This window comes from Physeter macrocephalus, chromosome 11 (assembly GCF_002837175.3).
Source record: "Physeter macrocephalus isolate SW-GA chromosome 11, ASM283717v5, whole genome shotgun sequence".
NCBI classification, from domain to species: Eukaryota; Metazoa; Chordata; class Mammalia; order Artiodactyla; family Physeteridae; genus Physeter; species Physeter macrocephalus.
In genome coordinates, this window is record NC_041224.1 from 170361521 (window position 1) to 170370011 (window position 8491).

The window sequence follows — 8491 nt, forward strand, 5'->3', positions numbered from 1 at the left end:
TCATATCTGAATATTTTGGTTAAACTTATATGTTTTTCCCTCACAGTAGATTCCAGGTTCTATAAGGCAAGAGAACACGCTTCCAGCATCTTTATAGCCCTAACAGCCAGCACGTGGCCTGGTACACAGAACATGCTAAATAAACAAATTAAGAATCACTAAACAAATGAATGGATATGTGTGAGTAAGTAGTTATCAACACCCTCAAGTTAGGAAAGAAAACAAAAGGAAAATTATTTTACAAAATTAAAACTATCAGAATGCCAAAGTTTTGTTGCTTCATGATGTATATGCTATTTCTAAACTCCAAAATGAAAGAAAATGAGCACTTCAACCCTGAAATAGATATTACTGTAATAGGGAAAAAGAGAAGTATTTTTAGTATGGAATAAAAATAAAATTAAAGACAGAAGTACTACAAATAAACATATCTGTTCTAATATAAAACAGGGGCTCAACCAAGGGACAAAATGTCACTACTGTCACTGAGGGAAAAAGATCTATTGGAGTCCTTATAAAAGTCTATACAGATTAGTGAGTGTCCAGAACAGTGCCTGACAATCAATAAATATTTGTCAAATAAGTGAATAATATCAAATCAAGAAAGTCAATATAATGGGAATAAATGATCAAACTGATAGTTGAAGAAGAAAGCAGTAAGCTAGGGGATCAAGAGAAGAAACGTTCCTAGAAGGCACTGCAGTAGAAAATGGGGATTAAAAAAATAGTACTTAGTAAAATTAAAAATAAATCAATCCAGGAAGTTGTGTAAAGTAGAAAGAAGAGTGAAGCCTAGTGAGGCCTACCATCGATATTTTATTGGTGAGCTTATAAAATCTTAATGGAACAGATAACCCATACCTTAAATGAACACTTCCATAAAAGAGGGAAAACTGCCAAACTCATTTTATGACTGAACTGCTTTTATGCCAAAACTATCTGGTACAGATAGTACCAGAAAAGAAAATAATAGGTTCATTTCACTTACATTTATAGTTGTGAAAATCCAGAATAAAATATTAGCTATCCAGACTCAACAGTGTGTTAGCAATCAAGGAACACAAGAAGGGTTCAAGTGAGGTCAGTTTGCAAGTCTACAAGGCAGAAAGACTGGTCATAATATTTCCTCTGCCAGAAAAGAACTTTTCCATTAGAAAAATAAACCTTTTCTTCAACACGCCCAAGAGACTACAGTCAGCATAATTAACTACTAACCTCTCCAAGGTCAGAGAGGAGGCTTCCCTCATTATAAATACTGAGATCCTGAGGATCACTATCTCTCTACTAAATACACTAATGTATTCACTAGGTCCTGAATTGAAGAGGGGGAAAAAACGTTTTGCCACTCTAGAAAGGAGAGTGCTGGTTGCCACAAACTGGATAAGGTTAGCTATCATCAAAACAAAGGGCCTTAACGTCATTACTGTTATGACCCTTAAGTTTTACCATTATGCTAAAAATTTAAGTGTCTCTAAATACTAAGTACTTATCTATGTTCCCTATGGTTTTTTTTTTTTTTTTTTTTTTGTGGTATGCGGGCATCCCTCTGCCGTGGCCTCTCCCGTTGCGGAGCACAGGCTCCGGACGCGCAGGCCCAGCGGCCATGGCTCACGGGCCCAGCCGCTCCGCGGCACGCGGGATCCTCCCAGACCGGGGCGCGAACCCGGCTTCCCTGCATCGGCAGGCGGACGCGCAACCGCTGCGCCACCAGGGAAGCCCCCCCTTTTTTTTTTAATGTAAATTAAGATTTATTCTCTAAAATGGAAACTTCTAGCTACTTATAAGTCACTAATATTGCACAATGGTATTTTAAAAGTATAGCTTTATAACAAAAATGTGTTCACGATTATAAAAACTGTAAAGTAGAAGAAAAAATTATTTTGTAATCTCAACAGGTTTTGGGATTTGATCTTTTTATCTTATTTTTTAAAAAGAGTTGAAAATAATAAAAATTGAAACAGATTATATTCATACAAGTTGACCCAGGGTAATCAGTCACCCTGATTACAGCAGGTCTTCCTGGCTACATAGGGTTGTTGCCTTAGACAACAGAAGTTGTCTACAGCTTTTGGATCAGCATGGCAGAAGCACCTCCTCCTCCGCTGCAAATACTGGCAAGACCATATTCTCCTTGCTTCAAGGCATGAGCCGAATGGATGACAGTCTTGGCTCCACACATCCCAATTGGATGTCCAAGAGAAACAGCTCCTCCATTGATATTCACTTTTGGGGGATCAATCTCTAGCATTTTAATGTTTGCTAGTACGACTACACTAAAGGCTTCATTTATTTCCCACATTGTCATACCTTTTTTTCAATCCTGCATCTTTAAGAACCTTAGGTGCAGCATATGCAGGTGCAACTGGAAAATCAATAGGTTCTACAGCAGCATCAGCAAATGCTGCTCTTCTTGCCAGTGGTTTAACATTGAGCCTCTTGTTGCATCTGCAGTCATCAGAACCATAGCAGATGCTCCATCATTCAGTGTGCTGGCATTGGGAACTGTTACTGTACCATTTTCTTTTTGGACCGTCTTCAGCTTTGGAACTCTGCTAAAGTGAACATGTTTATATTCTTCATCTTCTTTCACCACTACATCTGGTTTACCTTTTACTGTATTGTGACAGGAACAACTTCACTTCCACATTTTCCAGCTTCTCATGCTGCTTTACTTCTGGTATAGGAGTTAACAGCATAAGCATCCTGTTCATCTCGTGCAATATTCAGCTTCTTTGCAGTATTTTCAGCATGGGTGCCCATATGAATTTCATTGTAGACATCAGTTAGTCCATCTTTTACAATCAAATCTTCAAGCTTTACCCCACTATTTGGGGTTGCTCCTCTGTTCATGACGTAGGGAACATTGGACATGTTCTCCGTCACACCTGCCACCATCACGTCCTGATGTCCACACATAAGATTCTGAGAGGCCATCATGATGGCTTTCACTCCTGAGGCACAAAATTTAGTTTACAGTGGTACATAGAGTAGAAATAAGTAAGCCTGCACCCAGTACTGCTTGCCTTGTAGGGGCTTGTCCTCCACCTCCTTGTAGAACATTAGCCATGTATGCTTCTTTCACTGCTTCTTTTGGAAACCCTGCCTTTTCAATGGCTCCCTGAATTGCAATGGAGCCAAGCTCAGTGGCCGGCAGAGAAGAAAGGCTGCCTAGAAAGGACCCAATGGGTGTTTTTGTAGCACTTACTATGACCACTTCATTCAAAGTGGGTTTTGATCATAACTTCGTTCCACATATCTTATTTCCTGCATCCGCCTCCGAAGCAAGGGGCTGCGCCCGCGGGCGCCACCACACAGAAGGGCCGCCAGCACGGCCCTGGTCACCGAGCGTGGAGCGGAGAGTTACCAGCGGAGAGATGTGGTCATGCGCGGCGGGTCCCTGATACCGCTTCCTCTATGGTTTTAAAGGTGTTCCAGTGATGCTTATATCTTTTACCTGGAATGACGTGTGTAACCAAAGAAAAAAATTATGCATGAGAACAGCCCTGTTTAGAATATGGAATGAACTAAAATTTATTCATAAAAATGAACTAAGAAACTCCTCGAAGGCAATGACTGTGACTGACTTCTTCAGTTTTCCCTGCAGATACTGAACTAGTGCTGGATGCACAAATGAGTGATTAGTACTTGTTAAAGTTGATTTCAGCTTGAGGGCAAATTTGAATATTTTCTATGAGTAGGACAGCAGCCACTTTATTAAGAGGTTTAAATGTATGGGTCCTACTAAAAATGTTGAAGTCAAGGCCTTCCACCTCAAGTGAAAGCTGGAAGATACAGTGGCATTCTAACAGATGCTGGAGTACAATTTTTTTTTATTGACATGGAAAAAGTACAGGATCATTGAGAATAGAGCCTGCATTCATTTATTCGCTTACTCCCACAATCACTCCTTTCAAAGCCATTCAGCTCAGTTATGCTGGGCTGGTGGGACTATACACAAGCAGAAAAAGAGGCATAGAAGGGTCCTCACAAGGCTGTTTACATTTATAATAGGAGCAGGGGACAGCTCCTATTTCTGTTTTCATTGCTAGAAAACCTTAGATCACTTGGCATCTTTTTTCAGACATGCAAACTGAAAGTCAAGTCTTTTTTTAATCAAAAAATTTTATTGAGTTATAATTAACTTACCACATTAAATTAGTTTCAGGTGTACAACATAGTGATTCTATATTTTTATACATTATGAAATGATCAGTGCAATAAGACCAGTTGCCATCTGTCACCATACAAAGTTGTTACAATATTATTGACTATATTCCCTGTGCTGTACTTTACATCCCCATGACTTACTTATTTTAGAGCTGGAAGTTTGTACCTCTTAATCCTCTTCACCTATTTCGTTCACTGCCCTCCAGCCCCTCCTCTCTGGCAACCACTAGTCTGTTCTCTGTAACTATGAGTCTGTTTCTGTTTTGTTTTCTTTGTTCATTTTTTTTTAAGATTCCACATGTAAGCGAAATCATATGGTATTTGTTTTTCTCTGACTTATTTCATTTAGCATGATACCTTCTAGATCCATCCACGTTGTCACAAATGACAAGATTTCATTCTTTTTTATGGCTTACTAGTATTTCAGTGTCTCTGTGTATCACATGTTCTTCATCCATTCATCTACTGATGGATGCTTAGGTTGATTCCATGTCTTGGCTATTGTAAATAATGGTGCAATGAACATAGGGGTACATATATCTTTTCTAATTAGTGTTTTCATTTTCTTCAAATAAGTAGCAGAAGTAGAATTGCTGGATTGTACAGTAATTCTATTTTTAGTTTTTTGAGGGATCTCCATACTATTTTCCACAGTGGCTGCATAATTTACATTCCCACCAACAGTGCGCAAGCGTTCCCTTAAGAGATTCAAATCCATACACAGCCTCAAATATTTTGCACACATCCTACCATGCTCTCCTGTACTACACAAGGCTGCTCAATGTTCATTTCCCTGAATTTCTTTCTTCTACTCCTTTGTTACTGATGTATCTCCTGCCTGCATTCTGCTCTGTTTTTGACCTCTCAAAACCTTTATCATCCTTCAAGATTCAATTCAAACATCACTGAACTGCTTCTTCCTCTCTGTTGCAATAACACCTCCTTTTCACTTTGTTACTACGTTGAGCACAAAGTGTCTTATAAGAAATTACTTTTTGCGGGGCGGAGTCAAGATGCTGTACTAGGAGGATGCAGGATTCGCGTCTCCTCACAACTAGGGCACCTACTAGGCACCGGTGGGGGACCACGGACACCTAGGGGGCAGGAGGAGCCCCCAGTGACCGGGTAGGACGTGGGGTGTGAGGGGGAGTGAAGGGGGAGGAGAAGTGGGGTGGGACGGGTCTGGTGGCCCTGAGGGGTGGTTGAGGGAGGGGAGGGGAAGGGATCCCACTCCCGAAGGGGGAAGCTGGGGAACCATTGGGAGGGCAGAGGATCAAAAGTGAGCATGGCCAGGTTTCTGCTGCCCACTTGGGCCCCCAGGAACCTGCTGAGATCCTGGGCCTGGTCCTCTGCCCACCTAGGCTCCCTCCAGCCACGTGGGTCCTGAGGGTGTGGGAGAGAGGGGAGGGGGAGCAAAAGTAAAGGCCGGACCTCTGGGACCTGCACCCCTGAGGTGTGGCTGGGGGAGGGGAGGAGTTCCTACACCCAGCGGGATCCACCCATGGTTAGGAGTCCAGTGGCGATGGGGGAGAACCTGGGGGAGATGGTGGTGGAGGGGTGCAAAGGAACGGGGCTAGTGCTTTCCCTGTCCACTTAGGCACCGGGGAGCCTGTTGGGCTCCCGGGCCTAATCCTCTGCCCTCGGAGCCTCCCTCCTGCCATGCAGAGGCCAAGCCCCGCTCCTACACCCCCACCCAGGGCCCCACCTCTACACTCGGAGTCCCCCTCCAACACAATGGGCCTAAACCCCACCCACACACCCTCACCCAGGGCCTTACCTCCAAACTCCTGAACTCCACACTCCAGAGACCGTCCTTTCCAAGTGCTGCCTCTCCCCTTCTGCGCAGGGCCTAAGCAGAGGCCCCGCCCCACGCTTGAATGTCAGCCCGCCTAGGCCCCACCCCACGCGCGAACGTCACCCCCCACCTGCCTAGGTCCCACCCCACCCTAAACCCCGCCCCTGCCTAAGTTCCACCCCCGCCTAAATTCCACCCCCATAGCCAAGGCTTTTTTTTTTTCTTTTTTCCTCTTTTAGATTGGGCTTCTGTTTTACCTTGTTGATTCACTGCTGTTGATTCTTTCACATTTTTTTTTTTTTTTTTTTTTTTTTTTTTTGCGGTACGCAGGCCTCTCACTGTTGTGGCCTCTCCGGCTCTCCGGTTGCGGAGCACAGGCTCCGGACGCGCAGGCTCAGCGGCCATGGCTTACGGGCCCAGCCGCTCTACAGCATGTGGGATCTTCCCGGACCAGGACACAAACCCGTGTCCCCTGCATCGGCTGGCGGACTCTCCACCACTGTGCCACCAGGGAAGCCCCACATTTTTATTTTTCCTAATAAATCTTCTATTTTTCTAATTTTATTTTATTCTTTGTACTTTGTTAGGGATCTCTCCTTTTGGCTTGTTCCCCTCCCCCCCTGCTTTTTTTTTTCTTTTTTCTGTTGTGGTTTTATTTTACCTTGTTGCAGTTGTTTCAATTATAGTTTTATTTTTCCTAATGTATTTTTTATCTTTCTAATTTTATTTTGTTTTTTATTCTTTGATATTGTACTTCTCCTTTTTTTCCTTTCTTCCTTTTATTTATTTTTTTTAACAGCACCATGAAGCTTGCGGGATCTTGGTTTCCAGACCAGAGGTCAGACCCGAGCTCCTGTCATGGGAGCTCTAAGTCCAAACCGCTGGACTAACAGAGAACCTCAGACCAGGGAATATCAATCGGAGTGAGGTCTCCCAGAGGTCCTCATCTCAGCACCAAGACCCAGCTCTATCCAACTGCCTGCAAACTCCAGTGCTGGACGTCTCAGGCCAAACAACCAGTGAGACAGGAATACAGCACCACCCATCAAAAAAAACCAAAAAACAAAAAACTGAAATGACAAAAAAATATGTTACAGACGAAGGAGCAAGGTAAAAACCTACAGGACCAAATAAGATGAAATAGGCAACCTACCTGAAAAAGAATTCAGAGTAATGATAGTAAACATGATCCAAAATCTCGGAAACAAAATGGAGAAAATACAAGAAATATTTAACGAGGATCTAGAAGAACTAAAGAGCAAACAAACAATAATGAACAACACAATTACTGAAATTAACAATACTCTAGAAGGAATCAATAACAGAATAACTGAGGCAGAAGAACAGATAAGTGAGCTGAAAGATAAAATGGTGGAAATAACTGCCGTGAAGCTGAATAAAGAAAAAAGAATGAAAAGAATTGAGGACAGTCTCAGAGACCTCTGGGAAAACATTAAACATTCAAATTATAGAGGTCCCAGAAGAAGAAGAGAAAAAATAACTGCCAGGGAGCAGAATAAAGAAAAAAGAATGAAAAGAATTGAGGACAGTCTCAGAGACCTCTGGGAAAACATTAAACATTCAAATTATAGAGGTCCCAGAAGAAGAAGAGAAAAAGAAAGGGTCCGAGAATATATTTGAAGAGATTATAGCAAAAACTTCCCTAACATGGGAAAGGAAATAGTCAATCAAGTCCAGGAAGCACAGAGAGTACCATACAGGATAAACACAAAGAGAAACACACCAAGACACATATTAATCAAACAATCAAAAATTAAATACAACGAAAAAATATTAAAAGCAGCAGGGAAAAGCAACAAATAACATACAACGGAATCCCCATAAAGTTAACAGCTGATTTTTCAGCAGAAATGCTGCAAGCCAGAAGGGAGTAGCAGTACATATTTAAAGTGATGAAAGGGAAAAACCTACAACCAAGATTACTCTAACCAGCAAGGATCTCATTCAGATTCAATGGAGAAATTAAAACCTTTAAAGGTAAGCAAAAGCTAAGAGAATTCAGCACCACCAAACCAGCTTTACGGCAAATGCTAAAGGAATTTCTCTAGGCAGGAAACACAAGAGAAGGAAAAGACCTACAAAAACAAACCCCAAACAATTAAGAAAATGATAATAGGAACATACATATCGATAATTACCTTAAATGTAAATGGATTAAATGCTCCAACCAAAAGACATAGACTGGCTGAATGGATACAAAAACAAGACCTGTACATATGCTGCTTGCAGTAGACCCACTTCAGACCTAGGGACACATACAGAGTGAAAGTGAGGGGATGGAAAAAGATATTCCATGCAAATGGAAATCAAAAGAAAGCTGGAGTAGCAATTCTCATATCAGACAAAATAGACTTTAATAAACACTATTACAAGAGACAAAGAAGAACACTACATAATGATCAAGGGATCAATTCAAGAAGAAGATATAACAATTGTAAATATTTATGCACCCAACATAGGAGCACCTCAATGTATAAGGCAAATGCTAACAGCCATAAAAGGGGAAAT

The 8491-nt window shown here is 41.8% G+C and overlaps 1 pseudogene; it reads right to left on the reverse strand.

Annotated features, from left to right (window-relative positions):
- Positions 1–1970: 1970 nt before the first annotated feature.
- LOC102993269 (acetyl-CoA acetyltransferase, mitochondrial-like) overlaps positions 1971–8491 on the reverse strand; it is a 12863-nt pseudogene continuing 6342 nt past the window's right edge.